The following is a 26,411-nucleotide window of genomic DNA, read 5'->3' as shown; positions in this document are numbered from 1 at the left end:
TATTCAAAAGCAGAGACGTTACTTTGCCAACAAAGGACTGCCTAGTCAGGGCTATGGTTTTTCCAGTGGTCATGTATGGATGTGAGAGTTGGACTGTGAAAAAGGCTGAGCACGGAAGAATTGATGCTTTTGAACTGTGGTGTTGGAGAAGACTCTTGATATTCCCTTGGACTGCAAGGAGATGCAACCAGTCCATTCTGAAGGAGATCAGCCCTGGGATTTCTTTGGAGGAGATGATGCTGAAGCTGAAACTCCAGCACTTTAGCCATCTCATGCGAAGAGTTGACTCATTGGTATAGACTCTGATTCTGGGAGGGGTTGGGGGCAGGAGAAGGGGACAACAGAGGATGAGATGGCTGGATGGCATCACTGATTCAATGAACATGAGTCTGAGTGAACTCTGGGAGTTGGTGATGGACAGGGAAGCCTGGCGTGCTGTGATTCATGAGGCTGCAGAGTTGGACACGACTGAGCAAGTGAACTGAACTGAAATCTATTATTAATAGTACAATCTGAAAAGACCAATAAGTAAATAGTATCACATTACAAGGTAGAAAATAAGTATCCAAAAGTCCATATTGAGATATAAATGATTAAATAATCAATGGAAGAATAGACAAATTTTCTATACAAAATAATGCCACAATTTATGTAACCATTCATTCCTTAAGAATGGGTATACTAATGACTTCATTCCAAAGAGTGCAACATGAAACAAGGAGAAAGTAATTACATTGAAATAAACTGATAAATACTATCTTAGTCAGGTGTTCAAAATTAACATCAACAATGATAATATTCATCAACATCATGATGAATATTTACATTTGAGATGATGTGATGAAAATGGTACTTTTACCTCTGTGATCTTCCTCTTAAAATCCAGACTAATCATGACAAAAATGTTAGACAAATTCCAATTGAAATAAATTTATAAAATACTTGATCAATCATCATCAAACTGTCAAATTCATCAAAAAAGAAGGGAGGTCTTGAGAAGCTCTCAAAGCCAAGAAGAGCCTAAGGGGACATTACTATTAAATGTTTTGTGATATCCTGAATGGAATCATGGAATAAAAAAAGGCATTAGGAGAAAACTGGGTAAAATATGAACTGTGTTTGAAAGTTGCTTAGTCTTGTCTGACTCTGTGACCCCATGGATTGTTACCTGCCAGGCTCCTCTGTCCATGAAGTTCTCCAGGCCAGGAAACTTGAGTGGGTCACTGTTACATTCTCCAGGGGATCTTCTCAACCCAGGGATTGAATCTAGGTCTCCCACATTGCAGACAAATTCTTTATTGTCTGAGCCACCAGGCAAGCCCATAGTTAATAATAAGGTATCAATATTGTTATGAACAGAACTTGGATACACTGCTGTACAGCAAAGCCAATCTACAGACATTTGTTGCAGGGCATTAAGCAAGAAGAATGGGCAGCTCATGCTCAAGCCTGAACTCCCCCACTGCTTTCAGGGAAAGGGTTTTAAAGGCAGTGTGAAGGAGGGGAAAATTCTTGGATTGGTTGATGTCAAGGTGAAATTTCAACATCTCTCACTCTCTGTTTTCAACTTTAGGGTCTTTGTTCTTGCAGTCAGTAGTTTTCATCTGGTGGGGGTCTGCTTCCTAAAACAAAAGACTTTCACTTCAAAGTATAGGGACATAAATTTCTGCATATGGTTTCAATATTGGTTCATTAATTGTTAGATGTCTACCATATTAATATAAGCTGTAAATAGTAGGGGAAATTGGGCATATGTGGACACTATGTGTTATGGTCATGGTTTTTCTATAATCTAAAGGTATTTCAAAATCCAGTTTGTTTTTTTTTTTTAAAGAAAAAAAAACAGACTGTTGTCAAGGGAAAATATAATTATTGCTACTATTTATGCATATTATAAAATTGCTTATAAAAAGAAACCTGGGGACATCCCTAGTGGTCATAATCAATTCCTAAGATTATGTGCTCTCAGTGCAAAGGGCTGAGGTTTGATCTATGGTCAAGAAACTATATCCCACATGACACAACTAAAGAAGCCTTATACCACAATGAAGAGTGGAGATACTCGGTGCCACAACTAAGACTTGTTGCAGTCAAATAAATAAATAAATATTAAATAAGAGATGTAAACAAATTTGGTTTGGCTAAAGGAAAGTGATATAAACATAGTGATTTACATATGCTTTGATATTTATGTATTCACCTAATTGTTAGGCACAGCAGTCTTTATGAAATTACAATGACACATATTAACTTTTTAATATAAATTTGTCTATTTAGTTTTATATTCTCAGAATGGTTATCTTCTAACAATTTGTAATAAATTTAGATGATTATACGGATTAATACTGGTCTTTCCCTTGAAAATAAGTAATGTTTGTACCTAATCAATATGTTTTTCACTTTGTAATGATTTTGCAAGTTGCAACTGTGTATATATTTTTTCAACTACATTTACCTGGTGGGTCAAATGATAAAGAATCTGCTTGCAGTATAGGAGACCAGGTTCAATCCCTGGATCAGGAAGATCTCCTGGAGAAGGGAATGGCAAACCATTCTAGTATTTTTGCCTGGAGAACTCCATGGGGAGAGGCTACAGTCCATGGATGGGGTTGTAAAGAGTCAGACATGACTGAGCAACTAATACTGCAGTAGCTTAACAGTTTATTAAAAGAGGACAAGTGGGCATGAGTAATCTTGAGTAGTAGTCTTTACTAAATAGGTGTAAGGCAAGACATTGGAAAAAACAAACAAATGCAAAAAAATGAGTGATTAATACTTATTTGAAGAGAATAACTTTATTATAAATCATTCATCTACTTCATAAACATTTCCTGAGTATCTTTTCTATACCAGGCCTATATCCGTATTATCCACTAGGAACCAGTCACTAATAGAGCAGATATACCTACTTGCTTGCATGGAGTGAAGCAAAATATTTAAGTAAATAACTTCAGGGCATCATAAATGTTTTAGAAAACTGTGAGACAGGGAAGGTTGATAGGATGTTGGCAGCTGCAATTTTCAATAGAATAGTGAGAGAAGGCTTTACTGAGAAGGTGGCATTTGCATAAGGACATGAATGCTGTGAGGAAATGGATCTTGAGGATATACTGGGGGAAGGTGTCCAAGCAGAAGGAACAAAAGTTGCAAAGACCTTGAAGCTGAAAGACAGATTTGCATTTGAAAAATTGTGTGGCTGAAGTAGAGGAAGGAATTAGGACTGAGTTGGGATGAGATCAGATATATAATAATGGTAATGGTGTGGGGGAGTGTACAGATCAAATAGGGATAGTTGACCATTGTAGAGACTTTCAATTTTACAATTTGTAAGATAAAAAGGACTTTGAGGAGACAAGTAGTAGGGAAAGAATTGATGTAGAAAGGTTGGTAAGAAATCTGATATAATAATCTCAGCAAAAGATCATGATGGCTTGGATGAGGATGTGGCAGTCAGTGTACGTGCTGGAAGCGGTCAGACACAGTTTATATTTAGATGGCAAGTGATTATGATTTTCTGATAAATTCGATGTGAAATGTAAGAGAAAGGATGATTCCAAAACTTGGGAGTTCCATACCTGAGAGCATGAAGCTTCCATTAAGAGTCAGAAGACTTTAGGTGGAATATATGGAGGTGAGTCATGGATAGAGCAGGAGTTCAGTTTTTGACCTGCTCAGTTTGTGATATCTTGTGAATATCCAGGTGGAGATACCTAATGGAAAGATATGTAAATCTGAATTCAGAGGAGATAACGTGTGGTGCATTCATGCTCAGTCTTGTTCAAATCTTTATGACGCCATGGATTGTAGTCCACCAGGCTCCTCTGTCCATGGAATTTTCCAGGCAAGAGTATTGGAGTAGGTAGCCATTTCCTACGCCAGATGATCTTCCTGACCCGAGGATCAAACTTGCATGTTTGGCCTCTCCTGAATTGGCAGACATATTTGTTACCAATGAGCCAACTGGAAAGCCCTCAGGGGAGATTGCTTGATTCTAAATAAATCTTTAGGAATCTTTAGCATTCAGATGAAATTTAAAATTATATGTTTGAATGAGGTCCCCTCAAAAGTTAAGTTTAGATAGAGCAAAATATGTAAGATTGGACTTCAGCTTTGAAAAATCAGAGACATGTGGAGATAAAAGCAAGAGTTATTGATAAAAAAAAAAAAAAAAAAAAAAACTAGATGGATATAGAGAAGGCCAAACTATTTCAAGGAGGGAGAGATCAACGATGAAAAGGGCTTTAAATAGATGCAGGAGGAGAAAAATTGAAATTTGACTATGTTAACAGTGGTAAAACTCATAATAATAGGTCCTTCTGAGCTGTATATTATAGTTCACAAATAATTTTAAAAGATTCCTAAATTTCTTTACATAGAAAGCCTCAGTTGTAGACATTGTGAAACTTTGATTTTTCAGTTGAGATAACAAACAAAAAAGTGAAATTGTTTTCATAATTTATTTTGCTCACAAATGACATATTCCAGGCTTAAACATGTTTCAGTTCAGGCATTCAGTCGTGTCCAGTTCTTTGTGACCCCATGAACTGCTGCTCACCAGGCTTCCCTGTCCATCATCAACTCCTGGAGTTAATTCAAACTCATGTCCATCAAGTCAGTGATGCCATCCAACCATCTCATTCTCCTTCAGTCTTCAATCTTTCCCAACATCAGGGGCTTTTCCAGTGAGTCAGTTCTTCACAAAGTTTTGGAGTTTCACCTTCAGCATCAGTTCTTCCAATGAATATTCAGGACTGATTTCCTTTAGGATTGACTGGTTTGATCTCCTTGCAGTCCAAGGGACTCTGCAGTGCTCAGATTTCTTTACTGTCCAGCTCTCAGGTACATACATGACTACTGGGAAAACCATAGCCTTGATTATATGGACCATTGCCAGGAAAGTCATGTCTTTGCTTTTTAATATGCTGTTTAGTTTGGTCATACCTTTTCCTCCAAGGACAAGAGTCTTTTAATTTTATGGCTAAAGTCACCATCTGCAGTGATTTTGGAGCCCAAGAAAATAAAGTCTGTCACTGCTTCCATTGTTTCCTCATCTATTTGCTGTGGAGTGATGGGAACAGATGCCATGATCTTAGTTTTTTGAATGTTGAACTTTAAGCCAACTTTTTCACTCTCCTCTTTCACTGCCATCAAGAAGCTCTTTAGTTCTTCTTTGCTTTCTGCCATAAGGGTGGAGTCATCTGCATATCTGAGGTTATTGATATTTCTCCTGGCAGTCTTGATTTCAGCTTGAGCTCCATCCAGCCCAGCATTTCACGTGATGCACTCTGCATATAAGTTAAATAAGCAGGGTGATAATATACGGCCTTGATGTACTCATTTCCCAATTTGGAACCAGTCTGTAATTCTATGTCCAGTTCTAACTCTTGCTTCTTGACCTGGACACAGATTTCCCAGGAGTCAGGTAAGGTGGTCTGGAATTCCCATCTCTTGAGGAATTTTCCACAGTTTATTGTGATCCACACAGTCAAAGTATTTCATGTAGTTAATAAAACAAAAGTAGATGTTTTCCTGGATCTCTTAATTTTTCTAAGATTCAACGGATCTTGGCAATCTGATCTCTGGTTCCTCTGCCTCTTCTAAATCCAGCTTGAAAACCTGGAAGTTCATGGTTCATGTACCATTGAAGCCTTGGAGAATTGTGCGCATTACTTTGCTAGCATGTGAAATGAGTGCAGTTGTGTGGTATTTTGAACATTTTTTGGTATTGGCTTTCTTTGGGATTGAATTTAAAACTGACATTTTTCCAGTCCTGTGGGTACTGCTGAGTTTTCCATATTTGTTGGCATGTTGAGTGCAGCACTTTAACAGCATCATCTTTTAGGATTTGAAACAGCTCAACTGGAATTCCATCATCTCCACTAGCTTTGTGCATGGTTTTAAATCTAGTGTGATAATATGTTTTCTAATATGTTTTATCACACAATTTACTCAATAAATTGTTTTTCAGACTTTCTTCTAAAGAGTATTATTATTCTATCATATATACCAAATTCGATAAAGCAGAAGTACAGTTATTTAATTAATATATCCATTATGTATTAACCAATTTTTCATGGCAGTCAGTAGGCTTGTGTAATGGAACAAAATTAGGTAAGGGATAATCTAATACATTGAAGATATTATGTTAGAGTAGGAGAGACAGAAAAATATTTATAATATATTGTGCTAAGGAATATGATAGGAAAAGGATTATGGGAACACCAAGAAGAAATAATTTAGCTTGAGTGGTTGTACTGAAGGCCCATGTTGTACGTGAAAGTCAAAATGATTGAAAACAGAAGGATAAATACAATGGTCTCTCAGTTTAGGCTTTCTGGACATTCAAGCCTTGAAGTAGTTATGACTGCTCACATATCCATCAGAGGTTTTATCTGAGCACCAAACACACAGCATCATACACACCAAGGGTGGGATACAAAAAATAGCACACATCGAAGCAAGCATCAGAGCTGCTGGATGACTTAATTATCTTATTCCTCTGATGAATGAATAGTGTAACCATTTCCAGAAGACATTTTTCACTCCCCAAGGTGACAATGACTTAGTTAAGTGGCATATTACAACCATGATCTGATAAGATAAAAACATTTCAAAAACTTCAAAGCTTCAATGATTTGCAAAGCCACAGCTCTACTGTGGGCTTGACAATGTAATAGTGACATAACAAGACAGCCAGCTTATGAATAGATGCCACTGGTATCCACCTGGATATGCTTTCAAAAAAGACATGTTATTCAGTTGTTACAGCAGATATTTTGTCAGACAAGTTCAGCAAACTGATTAATTGAATGCCTAATTTAAACCACACACACACACACAACCATCACACCCACACAGATATAGAGTATCAATATTTCAATCAGACTGGTGAATTTAAAAAATCAAACAATGTTAATGTCAATTAGTTATTTGCAACTTTCTTTTTTTAATTGAAGGATAATTGCTTTACAGAATTTTGTCATTTTCTGTCAAACATCAACAAGAATCAGCCATAGATTCACACATGTCTCTTCCCTCCCAACATCCCCCCACATCTCCCTCCCCACCCCATGCTTCTAGATTATCACAGAGCCCCTGTTTGAGTTTCCTGAGTCCTACAGAGAATTCCCATTGGCTATTTTATATATGGAATTGTAAGTTTCCATGTTACTCTCTCCATATATCTCATCTTCTTCCCCACCCCACCACCCCTGTGTCCATAGGACTGTTCTCTATGTCTGTTTCTCCATGGTTGCCCTGCAAATAAATTAATCAATATCATTTTCTAGATTTAATACATATGCATCAATATACAATATTTCTCTTTCTCCTTCTGACTTCATGCTTATTTCTCTTTCTCTTTCTGACTTCATGCTGTATAATAGGCTCTAGCTTTATACACCTCATTATAACTGAGTCAAATGCGATCATCTTAATGGCTGAGTAATATTCTATTGTATATATGTACCATAGTTTTTTACCCATTCCTCTCTCAGTGGATGTCTAGGTTGCTTCCATGATCTACTTTTTTTTTTTTTGTAAATAGTGCTGAAATGAAAATTGGGGTACATGTGCCTTTTTCAATTTTGGATTCCTTAAGGTATATTCCTAGGAGGGGGATTGCTGGGTCATATTTTTTTTTTTTTTTAAAGAAATCTCCATACTGTCTTCCTTAGTGGCTGTATCAATTTATATTTTCATAAACAGTGTAAGAATGTTCCCTTTTCTCTACTCCTGCTGTACCATTTATTGTTTGGAGACTTTTTGATGATGGCAATTCTGACCAGTGTGAGGTGATATCTTTTTGTGGTTCTGATTTGCATTTCTCTAATAATGAGCAATGTTGAGCATCTTTTCAGGTGTTTGTTAGCCATCTGTATGTCTTCTTTGGAGAAATGTCTGTTTAGGTCTTTTTTCCCATGTTTTTATCAGGCTGTTTGTTTTTCTGGCATTAGTTGTGTGAGCTGCTTGTATATTTTGGAAATGAATCCTTTGTCAGTTGTTTCATTTGCTATTACTTTCTCCCATTCTGGGGGTTGTTTTTTTTTTTTTTTTTTTAACCTTGTTTATAGTTTCTTTTGCTGTGCAAAAGCTTTTAAGTTTAATCAGATCTCACTTGTTTACTCTTGTTTTTATTTCCGTTACACTAGGAGGTGGGTCATAGAGGATCTTGTTTTGACTTATGTCATCGAGTGTCCTCCCTATGTTTTCCTCTAAAAGTTTTATAGTTTCTGGTCTTATATTTAAGTCTTTACTTCACTTTGACTTTATCTTTGTGTGGTGTTAGGAAGTGTTCTAATTTCATTCTTTTACATGTAGGTGTACAGTTTTCCCAGAACCATTTATTGAAGAAGCCATCTTTGCCCCATTGTATATTCTTATCTCCTTTGTCAAAAATATGGTACCCATAGGTGTATGGGTTTATTTCTGGGCTTTCTATATTGTTCCATTGGTTTATATATCTCTTTATGTGCCAGTAACATACTGTCTTGATGAATATTGCTTTGTAGAATAATCTGAAGTCAGGAAGGTTGATTCCTCCAGCTTCTTTCTTCTTTCTCAAGACTGCTTTGGCTATTTGTGGTCTTTTTTGTTTCCATATGAAGTGTGAAAGTTTTTGTCATAGTTCTGTGAAAAATGCCACTGGTAATTTGATAGGGATCACGTTGAATCTGTAGATTGCATTTGCTAGTATGGTCATTTTCACAATATTCATTCTTCCCACCCAGGAACATGGAATATCTTTCCATCTGTTTCTGTCATTTTTTATTTCTTTCATCAGTGTCTTATAGTTTTATGTGTACAGTTTTTTTCATCTCCTTAGGTATGTTTATTCCTAGATATTTAATTATTTTTGTTGCAATGGTGCATGGGATTTATTCTTTAATTTCTCTTTCTGATTTTTCAATCAGTATATAGAAACACAAGTGATTTCTGTGTATTTATTTTGTATCCTGCAACTTTGCTAAATTCATTGATTAGCTCTAGTAATTTTCTGATACTATCTTTAGGGTTTTCTATATACAGTATCTCTAGTGAAGACTATGGTTTTTCCAGTAGTCATGTATGGATGTGAGGGTTGGACTATAAAGAAAGCTGAATGTCAAAGAATTGATGCTTTTAGATGATGGTTTTGGAGAAGACTCTTGAGAGTCCCTTGGACTGCAAGGAGATCCAACCAGTCCATCCTAAAGGAGATCAGTCCTGAATATTCATTGGAAGGACTGGTGTTGAAGTTGAAACTCCAATACTTTGGCCACCTGATACGAAGAGCTGACTCATTTGTAAAGACCTTGGTGCTGGGAAAGATTGAGGGCAGGAGGAGAAGGGGATGACAGAGGATGAGATGGTTGGATGGCATCACTGTCTCAATGGACATGAGTTTGGATAAACTCCGGGAGTGGTAATGGACAGAAGGGCCTGGCATGCTGTGGTCCGTGGTGTAAACAGTCAGACACGATCGAGTGACTGAACTGAACTGAACTGCTGTACAGTATCGTTTCATCTGCAAACAGTGAAAGCCTTATTTCTTTTCTCATCTGGATTACTTTTATTCCTTTTTCTTCTCTGATTGCTCTAGCTAGGACACCCAAAAATATGTTGAATATTAGAGGTAAATGTGGACACCCTTGTCTTGTTCCTGATCTTAAGGGGAATGCTTTCAGTTTTTCACCATTGAGAATAAAGTTTCCTGTAGGCTTATCATATGTGGCCTTTACTAGGTTGAGGTAGGCACCTTATGCCCATTTTTTGAAGAGTTTTTATCATAAATGGGTGCTGAAATTTGTCAAAGTCTTTTTCTGCATCTATTGAGATTATCATATGATTTTTGTCTTTCAGTTTGTTAATATGGTATATCATATTGATTGATTTGCATATGTTGAAGAATCCTTGCATCCCTGGAATAAACACAACTTGCTCATGGTGTATGAGCATTCTGGTGTGTAGTTGAATTCTGTTTGCTAAAATTTTGTTGACTTTTGCATCTATGTTCTTCAGTGATATTGGCCTGTCATTTTCTTTTTTTGTGTGTGTTGTCTTTGTCTGGTTTTTGTATCAGGGTAATGGTGGCCTCATAGAATGAGTTTGGAAATTTTGAAAGTTTTAGAAGGATAGGTGTTATCTCTTCTCTAAATGTTTGACACAATTATCCTGTGAAGCCATCTGGTCCTATGCTTTTTTTTTTTTTTTTTGTAAGATTTTTTATCACAGCTTCAATTTCAGTGGTTGTAATTGCATTGTTCATAGTTTTTATTTCTTCCTGGTTCAGTCTTGACAGATTGAACTTATCTAAGAATCTTCCAATTTCTTTCATGTTATCCATTTTATCACCATATAATTGTTCATAGTTGATTCTTATAATCCTTTGTATTTCTGCATTGCCTGTTGTAACCTCTCCTTTTTCATTTCTAATCTTGTTGATTTGATTCTTCTCTCTTTTTTGTTTATGAGTCTGGTAAATGTTTGTCAGTTTTTTATTATTATTTTTTTAAATCTTCTCATAGAAACAACTTTTAGTTTTATTAATCTTTCTTTTTTTTTTCATTTCTTTTTCATTTATTTCTGCTCGGATCTTTTGATTGTTTTCCTCCTACTAATTTTTTTTTCCTGTTCTTTTTCCAACTGTTTTAGATGCAAAATTAGGGTTTCTATTTGATGTTTTTCTTGTTTCTTGAGATAGGATTGTATTGCTATAAACTTTCCTTTTAGAACTTCTTTTGCTGCATCCCACAGGTTTTGAGTTCTTATGTTTTTGTTGTCATTTGTTTCTAGAATTTTTAAAATTTCCCTTTTGATTTCTTCAGTAGCCTCTTGGTTATTTAGAAACGTGTTGTTTAATCTACATGTGTTTTTGATTCTTACAGGTTTGTGTGTGTGTGTGTGTGTGTGTGTGTGTGTGTGTGTGATTGTTGTCTAGTCTCATAGCATTGTGGTCAGAGAAGATGCTTGATATGATATCAATTTTCTTAAGTTTAGTGAGGTTTGATTTGTGACCCAAGATGTGATCTATCCTGGATAATTTTTCATGTGCACTTGAGAAGAAGGTGCATTCTTCTGCATTTGGAAGGAATGTGTTGAAGACATCAATGAGATCCATCTCATGTAATGTGTCATTTAAGACTTGTGTTTCCTTATTAATTTTCTGTTTGATAATCTGTCTATTGGTTTGAATGGGGTGTTAAAGTCTCCTACTAATAGTGTGCTACTGTCAATTTCTTCTTTTATGTCTGTTAGTGTTTGTCTTATGTTTTGAGGTGCTTCTATATTGGCTGCATAGATATTTACAATTGTTAGGTCTTCCTCTTGGATTGATTCCTTGATCATTATGTAGTGTTCTTCCTTATCTCTTGTAATCTTCTTTATTTTAAGGTATATTTTGTCTGACCTGAGGATTGCTACTCCAGCTTTCTTTTGCTTCCCATTTGCATGGAATATATTTTTCCATCCTCTCACTTTCAGTCCATATGTGTCTTTAGGGCTGAAGTGTGTTCTTGTAGACACCATATATATGGGTCTTATTTTTTTATCCATTCAGCCAGTCTGTGTCCTTTGGCTGGAACATTTAATCCACTTACATTTAAAACAATTACTGATGTATATGTCCCTATTGCCATTTTCTTCACTGTTTGGGGCTGATTTTGTCAGTCTTTTTTTCTTTTATTGTATTTCTTGACTATATAAGTCTCCTTAACATTAGTTGTAAAGCTGGTTTGGTGGTACTGAATTCTCTTAACTTTTGCTTGTCTGAAAGCTTTTTATTACTCCATCAATTTTGAATGAAATCCTTGCCGGTACAGTAATCTTGGTTGTAGGGTTTTCCCTTTCAGTACTTTAAATATATTCTGCCATTCCTTTCTGGCCTGCAGTTTTTCTGCTGAAAAATCAGCTGTTAAATGTATGGAGTTCCTTTGTATGTTACTTGTTGCTTCTCCCTTGTTGCTTTTAATATTTTTTCTTTGTGTTTAGTCTTTGTTAGTTTGATAGTATGTATCTTGGTGTGTTTCTCCTTGGGTTTATCCTGTATGGGACTCTGTGCCTCTTGGACTTGAGTGACTATTTTCTTTTCTATGTTTAGGAAATTTGGAACTATAATCTCTTCAAGAATTTTCTCATATCGTTTCTTTTTCACTTTTTCTTCTGGGACCCCTATAATTTGAATGATGGTGCGTTTGATATTGTCCCAGAGGTCTGAGACTATCCTCAGTTATTTTCAACCTTTTTATTTTATTCTGCTCTTCAGATGTTATATCCACCATTTTATCTTCCAGCTCACTGCTTCATTCTTCTGCTTCACATATTCTGCTATTGATTCTTTGTAGAGTATTTTTCATTTCAGTAATTGTATTCTTTTACTCTGTATGTTTATTCTTCAATTCTTCTAGATTGTTTTTGATTGATCCTTGCATTTTCTATGTTTCCCGCCCCCCCCCCCCCAAGGTAGTTAATCATCTTTACTATCATTATTCTGAATTCTTTTTCAGGTAGTTTGTCTATTTCCTCTTCATTTATTTGGACTCCTGTGTTTCTAGTTTGTTCCCTCATTTGTGTAGTATTGCTCTGACTTTTAATTTTTTTTTAAAAAATATTGTGTTTGAGGTCCCCTTTCCCAGGCTTCAAGTTTGAATTCTTTCTTCCTTTTGGCTTCTCTTCTCCTAAGGTTTGCCCAGCGGTTTCTGTAAGCTTCTATACAGTGAGATTTGTGCTGAGATTTTGTTTGTTTTTTTTGCTTTTCCTCTGTGGACATGGCTTAGTGAAGTGGTAATCCTATCTGCTGATGATTGTGTTTGTATTTTCCTTTTGTTTGTTGTTTAAATGAGGCATCTTTCACAGTGTGCTACTGGTGGTTGGGTGATGTCAGGTCTTATATTCAAGTGGTTTCCTTTGTGTGAGTTCTCACTATTTGATACTCCCTGGGTTAAGTTCCTTGGTAGTCTATGGTCGTGGAGTCAGTGTTTCCACTCCAAAGTCTCGGGGCATAATAGCTGTTCAGGATCAAAGATTCCACAAGTGATTTGTTATGGCGTTAAGTGAGATTAAAGCAAATGTCCAAAAAGAGAAACCAAAGATAAACCTCAGATAAATGGCAGCTACAAAATCAGGCAAATAATAGTTAAAGTAATGAAATATGCACATACACATATACACCCATGAGCAAAGTCAAAACAGTCTGACAAAAATAAAGTACAGTAGACTGACACAGCAAACAAAGGAAATGAGAAATTATATTTACCAGTTAAGAAGAAAACTAACTAATGCACAAAGTGGAAAATAAATAAAACAGGGTGCCAAGGTGGTGAAAAAAAACAATGAAGAAGAAAACAAACAAACAAAAAAACCAAAACCTAACAAATATGTTGAGAGGAAGGAAAAGAAAAAAAAGAAAGAAATTATGTATATGCAAAGATAATGGAGGTAGATGAAGAAGATTTATACACATTCAAAATGAACTGCAAGGGGAAAAGAACTGTAGGGAAGGCAAACAAAAGGAATAAATGTAGAAAAAATAATAGGTTTAAAAATTAAAAGCTAAAATTATAAAATAGAGAAAAGAAAAAAATGGAAGAAGAAAAAAGGGGGGAAAAGAAAAGGAAAACTCCACAAAACTGCAAAAGCACAATGTAGATGCAGCAGTTTATAGAACAAAAGAATGTGACTGAATATGCACATATACATATACATATACACACATAAGCAAAATTGAAACCGTCCAACAAATATAAAGTATAACAGATTGACCCAGTGAACAAAGGAAGCCAAAAATAATGTCTACCAGAACAGTATTGACTAAAGCACAAACTGGAAAACAAAACTAAAGCAAGATGCCAGTTGGGGAATATAGCAATGAAAATAAAACTAATAAATAATTTGAAAGGAAAGAAAAGAAAGAAAGAAGAGATATGCAAAGTTATATAGAGGTATATAAAGAAGATTTATATACATTAAATGTTAACTGCACAGGAAAATGAACAGTAGAAAAAGGAAAGAAATGAATAAATGTAGAAAAAATAGTTACAGGTTTAAAAAATTAAATTCAAAAAAAGAGAGGGAAGGAAAAAAAAAAAAAGAAAGAAAGGAAATTTCCAAAGAACTACAAAAGTCCAACATAGAGGCAGGGGTTTATAACAACAACAAAAAATGTGACTGAGAAAAAAATAAAGGAAAATAAAAAGCTCAATTAGATTAATTAGATTTCATAGTGCCAACAAAATCGACAGCTACAACAGAGAGGGGGGGGAGAGAAAATAAAAAATCCAAAAGAATCTACAAAACAAGTCAAAACATGAGTAATATATATTTTTCTTGAGTCATTGCTGTCAGAGTCCTTTCCCTCGCTGGGAGTCACAGTCCACCTCACCTTCCTAGGATGCCCTCCAACACTGTGCTGATCTCTGGACCTGTTGTGGAAACAGCTCAGATTCTAATCTGGTCCTACTCCTGTGTATTCTTGCCTCCAATGTCCACAGCTATCAGAAGTAGCATGTTTTATTTTGTGGGAGCTCTGAATTACCTATTATATATTCCATAGACACAGAGTCTGCCTAGATGGTCATGTGGATTTAATCTGTAGCTTATACAGCTGGTGGTAAGGTTTTGGGTCTTCTTCCTTAGTCACACTGCCCCTGAGTTTCAATTGTGATTTTATTTCCAACTCTGCACGTGGATTATGCACTGGCTTTTTCTCCTGAGGCTGCCCTGGAGGACTTGGGTTTGCCCCTGTGAGGGCCAAGTGTGGAGATGGTGCACCTGCTTGGGCTGCAGGGATTTTAGCCACACCAGGTACTCAGGGGAAATTGGAAGCTTGGGCAGCAGGAAATATAGTGCTCTAGAAGGCCATGGCAACCAGTACTGGCCAATATGCTCCAGTATTCTTGCCTGGAGAAACCCCTCCCTGACAGAGAAGCCTGGCTGGCCAGTCTACAGGGTCACAAAGGGTCAGACACTACTGAAGTGACCCTGCTTGCATAGATGAAAGACTTTTTTTGCGTGTGGCAGCTCTGCCCCAGAGAGAGTTGAGTGTGAAGGTAGTGCAGCTGTTTGGCTCACAAGGAACCTTGCGGCACCAAATGTGGTGGGACACGGACTGTGTCTGATGCAGGGGCTAAGGCCCGATCAGTCTTTTTTTTTTTTTTGAGCTTCTTGTGGTGGTCAGAAGGCCTCTTTGACCAATCTTCCTCCATAGCTCCACCTGTTCAGGCACTTAGAAGGCTCCTTTGCCTGGGGTCCTCTCTGTTGTTTGGCAAGTCAGGCACATAGAGGGGCCTCCTTGGCTGGAGTTCTACTCTGTAGTTCAGCACATCAGCCACTTAAAGGGGCATCTTGGATGGTATCCTACTCTGTAGTTCAGTGCCTAAGGCGTTTGATGGGCCAGACTCTCTATTGTTCAGCTAGCAATGCTGGCCTGTGGGGGCAGAGAGGCTATGGTGATGGCTCCATCCCTTACATGTGACTCAGCAGTATCCCCTTTCTTCCATGGCTGCCTAGCTTTCCTCCACAGGCATTTCCCACCACAGTCTCCTCCCTTACATCTCCTCGATCCACCTCTCCACAGTCAATAGCAGCCCTCACCCTGGGACTGCTCCACAATCCCTAAACTCCAGCTCCCAGACACTGCACCTTCCAGGAGACCTGTGTCCCTATCCAGGGTATGTATGGCTGCAGTGAAGACTGTCTGTTTCTCATTCCATTTAAGCTGACACAAATCAGCTGTTTCACTCTCAGCCTTAAATGTTTTTCCTCTGACTCAGACACTTGACCCAGTGTGGGTAATCGGAACCCTGCTTCAATTCCCCACCCACCAAGGGCAGATTCAGTCCTACTAACACTCCTGTTTTTCCCCCTAGTTCCTTCATCCTACTGAGTTTTGTGTGGGTGTATATATTCTTTTCCGCTGGTCAGGTACTCCTGTCTGCTTGCAACTGGTGTTGGGCATGCACTTTTGTGTCTGAAGGTATATTCCTGATGTATCCGTGGAGAGAGATGTACTACACATCCACCTACTCTATCATCTTGTTCTCCAATCAATTAGTTTTTAATAAAAGGAAACCACATTGTTTAGAAATTGAGAAAGATCTACAGAATGACTCAGGTAATGAGTATTTATATGGTATATCAAGAAAAGATTTTTATGTTCAATTTCAGTCAAGGCTTTTAAAATATTTGTTCAACTGCAATAACTAACCATGAGTCTTTTTAGAATATATTGCTTGCCTTTTATACAGAGGGTAGGTGAAGACAGAGTTATGAGATTTTTAAACAAGTACATTGCTTTCCGAGTAAAAACTCAAGAGATAGTCTTCTGCTGAGTAGAAGATACAGTTTATAATAGATACTATGAACATACATAAACAGTGAATTTAGAAAATTCACCTTTACAAAATATGCTTAACCCCAAACATATCTCTTTCATGGTAACTGTAAACTCTCCTGAACATGAAAGTTTTGCTCAAATGGAAGCTGACCATGAGCCTAAATATTAACATCTAGACTGGAACTCACTAATTTAACATCAGCTTCATACTGGCTCACTTATGGATATTTTATTTTGAGACAAATTCCTATCCAACTCTTGTTCTTTTTTTTTGAATGTTTCTAATCCTGCAGATAAATTGATCAAGGTCAAATCTTGGTTAAAAATTTATAAGCTGCATTTTCAGTATCATACTTAAGTCTTTGATTCTGTTTTATTTTAATTAAAATCTATTTGACATATAACATTGGTAAATTTAAGGTATGCAACATGTTAAATATGTTCAGTTCAGTTCAGTTCAGTCACTCAGTCGTGTCTGACTCTTTGTGACCCCATGAATCGCAGCACGCCAGGCCTCCCTGTCCATCACCAACTCCTGGAGTTCACCCAGACTCACGTCCATCGAGTCAGTGATGCCATCCAGCCATCTCATCCTCGGTCGTCCCCTTCTCCTCCTGCCCCCAATCCCTCCCAGCATCAGAGTCTTTTCCAATGAGTCAACTCTTCACATGAGGTGGCCAAAGTACTGGAGTTTCAGCTTTAGCATCATTCTTTCCAGAGAAATCCCAGGGTTGATCTCCTTCAGAACGGACTGGTTGGATCTCCTTGCAGTCCAAGGGAAGGGACTCTCAAGAGTCTTCTCCAACACCACAGTTCAAAACATCAATTCTTCGGTGCTCAGCATTCTTCACAGTCCAACATGTTAATTTAATGCATTTATATGTTGTAATATGATTGCATCATAGCAATAATTAGCATATTGTATGATTGTCATTTCTTTTCAGGGTTGAAATACTTAACTTCCAGGTTTTAATGATTATAATACATTGTTGTTTTCAATGTTCATTATACTGTGCATTAAGAACTCCAGGATTTACTCCTCATTTCAAATTTATACTCCTATATAACACCTGTCCTGTTTTCTTACCATCCCACCCTAACCTTGGTAATAATTATAATTCTCTAATTTTTATGAATCTGGCTTTTTTAGATTCCAAATATGGGTGGTATCACACAGTATTTGTCTTTCTGTATATGACTTACATCACTTAGCATGATGTCCACAAAGTCCACCATATTACCACAAATCGAAAGATGAAGTTCTTTCTCAGGACTGAATGGTTATATCATATCTTTATCCATTCATGCATCAGTAGGCAGTTAGGTTGTCTTTATGCCTTGGCAATTACAGTAATACTACAATAAACTTGGAATATCTCTTTAATATCCTGTTTTCATTGTCTTTGAGTTTAACTCAGAAGTGATAATTGGTAGATGACATGGTGTTGGTGATCAGTTGCTAAGTCATGTTTGACTCTTTGTAACCCCATAGACTGCAGCATATCAGGCCTCCCTGTCCTTCACTATGTCCTGGAATTTACTTAAACTCATGTCCATTGAGTTGCTGATGCCATCCAATCATTTAATTTTCTGTCACCCACTTATCTGCCTTTTCTTTATCTTTTCCAGCATCAGGGTCTTTTCCAATGAGTTGGCTTTTCAATTAGGCAGCCAAAGTATTAGAGCTTCAGCTTGCATAAGTCCTTCAAATGAATGATCAGGGTTGATTTACTTTAGGATTGGCTGGTTTGATCTCCTTCCTGTCCAAGGGACTCTCAAGAGTCTTCTCCAGCACCACAGTTCAAAAGCATAAATTCTTCGATGCTCAGCTTTCTTTATAGTCCAACTCTCACATCCATACATGACTACTGGAAAAATAATAGCCTTGACTAGATGGACATTTGTTGGCAAAATAATGTCTCTGCTTTTTAATATGCTGTCTAGGTTGGTAATAGCTTTTCTTCCAAAGGGCAAGTGTCTTTTAATTTCATGGCTTCAGTCACCATCTGCAGTGATTTTGGAGCCCAGGAAAATAAAATCTACCATTGTTTCCACTTTGTCCCCACTTTGTCATGACATGATGGAACTGACTCATGGGAAAATACCCTGATGCTGGGAAAGATTGAAGGCAGGAAGAGAAGTGGGCAGTAGAGGATGAGATGGTTTGATGGCATTACATACCTGATGGACATGAGTTTGAGCAAGCTCTGGGAGTTGGTGAAGGAAAGGAATTCTGGCATGCTGCAGTCCATGGGGTTACAAAGAGTCAGATATGATTGTGTGACTGAACTTAACTGAGGGGACCAGATGCCATGATCTTTGTTTTTTGAATGCTAAGTTTTAAGCCAGCTTTTTCACCCTCTTCTTTCACTCTCTTTAAGAGGCTCTGTAGTTTCTTTTCTCTTTCTGCCATTAAAGTGGTGTCATCTTCATATCTGAGGTTGTTGATATTTCTCCCAGCAATCTTGTTGCTAGCTTGTGATTCATCCACCTTGGCATTTCACATGATATACTCTGCATATGTGTTAAATAAGCAGGGTGACAATATAGAGCCTTGACATACTCCTTACCCAATTTTGAACGAATTCATTTTTCCATGTCCAGTTCTAACCATTGCTTCGTGTCCTGCATACAGGTTTCTCAGGAGGCAAGTCAGGTGGTCTGGTATTCCCATCTCTTTAAGAATGTTCCACAGTTTGTTGTGATCCATACAGTCAAGGCTTTAGCATAGTCAATGAAGCAGCAGTAGATATTTTTATGGATTTCTTTCTTTTTCTATGATCCAATGAATATTGGCAGTTTGATTTCTGGTTCCTCTGCCTTTTCTAAATTCAGCTTGTACTTCTGGAAGTTCTTGGTTTAGATACTGCTGAAGCCTAGCTTGAAACACTTTCAATATTGCCTCGCTAGCATGTTAAATAAGTGCACTTGTACAGTTGTTTGAATATTCTTTGGCATGATCTTTCTTTGGGGTTAGAATGAAAACTGACTTTTTCTCATATCATCTGGAATATGAGTCTATAATTTTCTTTACTCTTAGTGTTCTTAATTGAAATTGGTGTCAGTGTAATGTTGGCTCATTTAAAATTTTGGCAGTATTTCCTTCTCTTCAATTTTTGGAGAAGTTTAAGAAGAGTTGGTGTTATTTCTTCAAGTGTTACCTAGAATTTGCTACCTGGTCCTGTGGTTTCTGTGTTGGGAAGTTTATACTGATTCATCTCTTTACATGTCATTGTTCTGTTCAGATTTTCTATTTATTCCTAATTTGGTCTCACCAAGCTATATCATTCTAGGAATGAATTTATCCACTTATTGGCATATATTTTTCATAGTATTTTCTTATTACTCATTATTTTTTGTAGCATTATTTGCAATGTTTCTTTAATTTTAATTGAGTCTTTTTTCTTAGTATAGATAAAAGTTTGCCAATTTTAACTCTCCAATAAAGCAGCTCTTAATTTCATTTATGCATTCTACTGTTTTTCTAGACTTTACTTAATTTACTTCTGTTCAGATATTTACTATTTCCTTATTCTGCTAACTTTGGGAATAATTTTTTTCTTCTTTTTAGTTCCTTGAGGTGTAAAATTATTATTTTTTTTTAATTTGAAATCTTTCTGGCTTCTTAACATATACATTTATCCCTGTAAACCTATTTTTCCAGAATTACTTTCACAGCATTCCATAAGATTTGATGTCATGTGTTTCCATTTTCATTCGTTTCAAGATAGCTTATTTCTTTTTGATTTCTTCTTTCAACTATTGGTTATTCAGGAGTATGTCATTGAGTTTCCACATATGTATAGATTTTCAGCTTTCCTTTTGTTGATTACTAGTTTTATACCACTGAGGTCAGAAAAGTTATTTGGTATGAGCTCAATCACCTTAAATTTGCTAAGAGGTGGTTTATTATACGATCTGTCCTGGAGAATGTACTCTGTGCTTTTGAGAAGAATGTTTATTATGCTGCTGTTAGTGTGAATACTCTCTATATGTCTGCTAAGTCTATTTCATCTGAAGTATAGTTTAATTCCAATGTTTTCTCATTGATTTTCTGCCTGAATGACCTACCCATTGCTGACAGTGGGGTGTTGAAGTCACTACTGGTATTGTATAGCTGTTCTTTTCTCCCTTCAGATCTCCTAGTGATTGTTTATTTAGGTGCTCCAGTGTTTAGTGTACATTCATCTATGATTGCTTATCTTCTTGAATAATCAACCTCTTTATCATTCTGTAATGACCTTCATTTTCTGCTACCTTTCTTCATTGAAATCTATATTGTCTAGTATAAGTATGGCAAATCTCACTTTATTTTTGGTTTGCATCCACAGGGAATATTTTGTTCCATGCACTCACTTTGAGGCTGTATGTCTTTACAGATGAAATGAGACTCTTGGTTAAAGTATATAGGTGGGTCTTATTTTTTTTTTTAAGTATCCGACCACTCTGTGCCTTTTCATTGGTGAATCAAACCTGATTAACTTTAGAATGATTATTAGTATATAGTGACTTAATATTGACACCTTATTATTTACCTTCTGGTTATTTTCTCTTCACATAGTTTCTTCTTGCCCTCTGTATATATGCTTTCCTTTGTAAATTGATTACTTTCCCATGGTTATATGCTCTGTTCCCTTTTTTATATTTTGTGAAGCTACTCTATGGTTACGATGGGTATGGAACCTATGGAACCTATGGTTATGAAGAGGTTTACATAGAATATATCATGTATAAAACAATCTGTTTTAGACTGAGAGCAACTTATCTTCATGTGCCTGTAAAAGCTCCACTCTTTTTTCTCTTGCTGTTTTATACTTTTGACACCACCTCTTTTTATACTGTATTGAAAGTGAAAGTCACTCAGTCATATCTGGCTCCTTGCAACCCCATGGACTATACAGTCCATGGAATTCTTCAGGCCAGAATACTGAAGTAAGGAAAAACATCTACTTCTGCTTCATTGACTACACCAAAGCCTTTGACTGTGTGGATCACAACAAACTGTGGAAAATTCTTCAAGAGATGGGAATACCAGACCACCTTACCTGTCTTCTGAGAAATCTGTGTGCAGGTCAAGAAGCAACAGTTAGAACTGGACATGAAACAACATAGTTGTTCCAAATTGGGAAGAGTGTATGTCAAGGCCTTGTGTTGCCATCTTGATTATTTAACTTATATGCAGAGTACATCTTGTGAAATGCTGAGCTGAATGAAGCACAGGCTAGAATCAAGATTGCCAGGAGAAATATTAATAACTTCACATATGCAGATGACATCACCCTTATGGCAAAAAGTGAAGAAGTAAAGAGCTTTTTGATGAAAGTTAAAGAGCAGAATAAAAAAGTTGTCTTAAACTTAACATTCAGAAAGCTAAGATCATAGCATCCAGTCCCATCATATCATGGCAAATAGACAGAGAAACAATGGAAACTGTGACGAATTTTATTTGGGGGGCTCCAAAACCACTGCAGATGGTGATTGCAGCCATGAAATTAAAAGACGCTTGCTCTTTGGAAGAAAAGCTATGACCAACCTAGACAATATACTAAAAAGCAGAAACATTGCTTTGCCAACAAAGATTCATCTACTCAAAGGTATGGTTTTTCCAATAGTTATGTATAGATGCGAGAGCTGGACTATAAAGAAAGCTGAGTGTCGAAGAATTGATGCTTTGAACTGTGGTGTTGAAGAACACTCTTGAGAATCCTTTGGACTTCAAGGAGATCCAACCAGTCCATCCTAAAGGAGATCAGTCCTGGGTGTTCACTGGAAGGACTGAATTTGAAGCTGAAACTCCAATACTCTGGCCACCTGATGCAAATAACTGATTTACTGGAAAAGACTCTGATACTGGGAACTATTGAAGGCAGGAGGAGAAGGGGATGACAGAGGATGAGATGGTTGGATGCCATCACCAATTCAATGGACATGAATTTGAGCAAGCCCTGAGAGATGGTGATGGACAGGGAAGCCTGGCGTGCTGCAGTCCATGAAGGAGCAGAGTCAGTCACTGACTGAACTAAACTGAAACCAGGAGATGATCTGCAGAGCCTGTAAACCACGTGTGGAGAATTCTTTTTGTTGATTCTTATTGTGGTCAGATTATCTCCACCATTTTCCTGCTGTGGTGGTAATGGTTTGTGGTTTAGTCGCTAAGTCATGTCCGACTCTTTTGACCCTGTGGACTGAAGCCCGAAAGGATTTTCTGTCCATGGGATTTCCCAGGCAAGAATACTAGAATGGTTTGCCATTTTCTTCTCTAGGTGATCTTCCTGATCCAGGGATTGGACCTATATCTCCTCCATTTGTAGGTAAATTCTTTACCACTGAGCCATCAAGGAAACATTTCTGCTATAATACTACTCAATTTAGATTTATTAATAGAAGTATAATTCTTCAGTTTTATCTTCTTGAGAAATAATGTCTTATTTTTCAAAATTAATACATACCTCTTGAAGTGGTTATCAATCAGTATTCAAGAAATACTTTTTGATAAATGGTTTGCACATATAATTTGTTGACAAATATAAAGTAATAAATTTTCTTGATAGATACTGTTACAGCAATATTAAAGTAGGTGGTGGATCAAAGACTGAATGTACAACACAAATAAAGGGCATTTGGGACCTTCCAGCTTTCGGACTATCTAATTTAATAGATACAAATGCATTCATAACAAGGAAAATGAATTGTTTTTATCATGATAAAAAACAGATATGTTCAGTGATGTGATACATTATCTCAGAAGAATCTCTTCTTATGAATAATATGAGTTATTATGAGTAAAATTAATAATAGCAACATTTTTTCAGGTAAAGTACTATATTCATTAGTTTGCTTTCTTTCTAAAAATAAATATAAATTATTAATTTTTACCCCAATACATCTTATGATCATAATATGAAGGGATCTTTTTCCATTGATCTCCTGTTTCCTTGTATATTTAACATTATCAATCTCTCTTCCATCTTAATTGCTTTTGTTTTGATACTTTTGATGTGGTTGAAATAACTCAGGGTCTCATTCACTCTTTCAGCTTCTTTTACACTGCATACTCATTCATACACACTGCCAACATCTTTGTTGTGTATTCAATATTTTCCCTATGAGGGCTGCCACATTAAGAATTTTATTCATAATAGTTTTACATCGTATTGGCATATGTTTGCATTAATATGACAAAAACCTCATTAGCAGAGGCTCCTACTAGCATTTTGTCATGGGAAATAGTTTCTTCTTTCCATATTAGCACTATAATATAACAAATGATAACTTAAAATCTTTGCAACTTCCTCATTTGAGAAATGGAACACATTCAAGACAGTGAGTAGGAGTATATTGTAGATGCTGTATCTGCCTTTGTTCCAAGAGATTTGCAAAGTAACAACAGCTATAGCAATAAAAATTAAGCACTGCAGTTGTATGCTGATTTTCTATGTTCCTTTTTCAACATTTCAAGAATGACCTATTTCAGACACTTATACTTTGTTCCTAGATGTGACAATACCAAAAATTTAAAAATAATGTTTATATCTAGGCACTGACATGAATAATTATGCCTTTAAAAAGGTTGCCTCCGTTTCTGCTGTACCACTGACAAAACAGATAGTCAAATGTCCCACCAGTCTGTGTTGCCTATACAAGTGATATTAAGGAAAAAAATCAAAGAAAAAAGTTTTTCATGCTTATGGAATGGACTCTAGTTTCATTAAAATAAGTCACCCATTGATAGAAGGGACATGTATGTGAATTATTTTAATAGTTTTCCCATGTCTTCAAAAGGCATAATTGTTTTTCAGTTCAGTTCAGTTCACTCAGTCTTGTCTGACTCTTTGAGACAGCACGAATCGCAGCACCCCCGGCCTCCTTGTCCATCAGCAACTCCCGGAGTTCACTCAAACTCATGTCCATCTAGTCGGTGATGCTATCCAGCCATCTCATCCTCTGTTGTCCCCTATTCCTCCTGCCCAAAATCCCTCCCAGCATCAGAGTCTTTTCCAATGAGTCAACTCTTCACATGAGGTGGCCAAAGTACTGGAGTTTCAGCTTTAGCATCAGTCCTTCCAAAGAACACCTAGGACTGATCTCCTTTAGAAGGGACTGGTTGGATTTCCTTGCAGTCCAAGGGACTCTCAAGAGTCTTCTCCAACACCACAGTTCAAAAGCATCAGATGGCTGCAATCACCATCTGCAGTGATAATTGTTTTTAGATAAATCAAAAAAGAAAAAAAAAACAGCTCAATTTAAAAACAGAAAAGGTATGAAAGAGGTGTTAAAACATGCAGTGTAAGATTAAAAACAGGCTTTGGAGTCAGATATAAATTAGATTCATTGCCATGTTGGTCATTTAATTCCACTGTGACATTGGTCAATTGCTTCATCTTTCCCCATCTATGAAATGTATACATAATTAACTCTACACAGAATTATTGTTAAAAGTAAATGAAGTTTTAAATGTTATATCATCCATTTATTGCCTGATATATAGTAAACTCCATGTTTTAATTGCTAGACCAGAATGACCCATAGTGCTGAGGTGACCCATAGAAAGCATCTAATTCTAGGTTCTAATCTCCTACTAGGTACTTTATTCCTTTGGTCATTTACTTAATAGCAGATGTGTACTAGGAAAGAAACAATTTTCAGATCACTTTCTTATAGTTGGGGAAACTTAGATTTGCATTTGTACTACATCTATACTTAGAACTAATGCTGTTAAGGTATTTTTATTTTAATATTCATGTTTTATATAGGTGAATATATAAAAATGAATCCTTTCCCCCAAATGTCACTTCTCTTAATATCACTTTGTATCCAATATAAATGGCAATCTTAAAAAAAAAATGCCTAAGAAAAGTAAAAGAAAAGAGAAATCTTGAAGTAATTTCATACATAAAAGCAGCCAATATATGGAAAATACACACTTTATTTTTATTTTATTTTATTTTATTTTTTTATTTTTATTTTTTTAAAATTTATTTATTTTTTATTTTACTTTACAATTCTGTACTGGTTTTGCCATACATTGACATGAATCCACCACGGGTGGACATGCATTCCCAAACCTGAACCCCCCTCCCACCCCCCTCCCCACAACATCTCTCTGGGTCATCCCCACGTACCAGCCCCAAGCGTGCCATATCCTGCATCGGACATAGACTGGCAATTCGATTCTGACATGATATTATACATGTTTCAATACCATTCTCCCAAGTCATCTCACCCTCTCCCTCTCCCACTGAGTCCAAAAGTCCGTTATACACATCTATGTCTTTTTTGCTGTCCTGCATACAGGGTCATCATTGCCATCTTTCTAAATTCCATATATATGTGTTAGTATACTGTATTGGTGTTTTTCTTTCTGGCTTACTTCACTCTTTAAAGAATATATAATGATCAAGCACATAACATTGTCATCACATAATAAAAACTTTCTTTTTTTCCATCTGATAAGGGAAATGTTTTACATTATGATTAAATTTATATTTACACAGGACTATATATTTATCAAAACTCTTCAGAAATTTTCAGTCAATATCTGTGCATTCACTGCATGTAAAATTTAGCTGAATTAAAAGAACTAAGAGATCTAAGGTTGTGCTAATATTATATCTTGATTATAAATAAAATGTTAAGTTCATCTTAGGATTCAGGATGGGAATGGCCATTAACCTTATATAGTCCAGCAAGAGTTAAAAGTGGGTAAGTAAAGATAAAGGGCTAAAGGTGAGGTGAAAGAAAAACAAAAGTGTTTTGCTTTAGATTTGTAAAAGTTACTCCTTGGCATTCCGTCCTGTTCTTGTTAAAATAAAGTTAGTTAGTTCAGTTGATCAGTCGTGTCCAACTCTTTGCAACCACATGAACTGCAGCACACCAGCCCTCCTTGTCCATCACCAACTCCCAGAGTCTACCCAAACCCATGTCCATTGATTTAGTGATGCCATCCAACCATCTCATCCTCTGTTATCCCCTCCCCCTCCTGCCCTCAATCTTTCCCAGCATCAGGGTCTCTTCAAATGAGTCAGCTCATTGCATCAGGTGGCCAAAGTATTGGAGTTTCAGATTCAACATCAGTCCTTTCAATGAACACCCAGGAGTGATC

Source organism: Oryx dammah, unplaced genomic scaffold (assembly GCF_014754425.2).
Source record: "Oryx dammah isolate SB20612 unplaced genomic scaffold, SCBI_Odam_1.1 HiC_scaffold_17, whole genome shotgun sequence".
In the NCBI taxonomy this organism is placed as follows: Eukaryota; Metazoa; Chordata; class Mammalia; order Artiodactyla; family Bovidae; genus Oryx; species Oryx dammah.
This window is presented reverse-complemented; position numbering follows the sequence as displayed.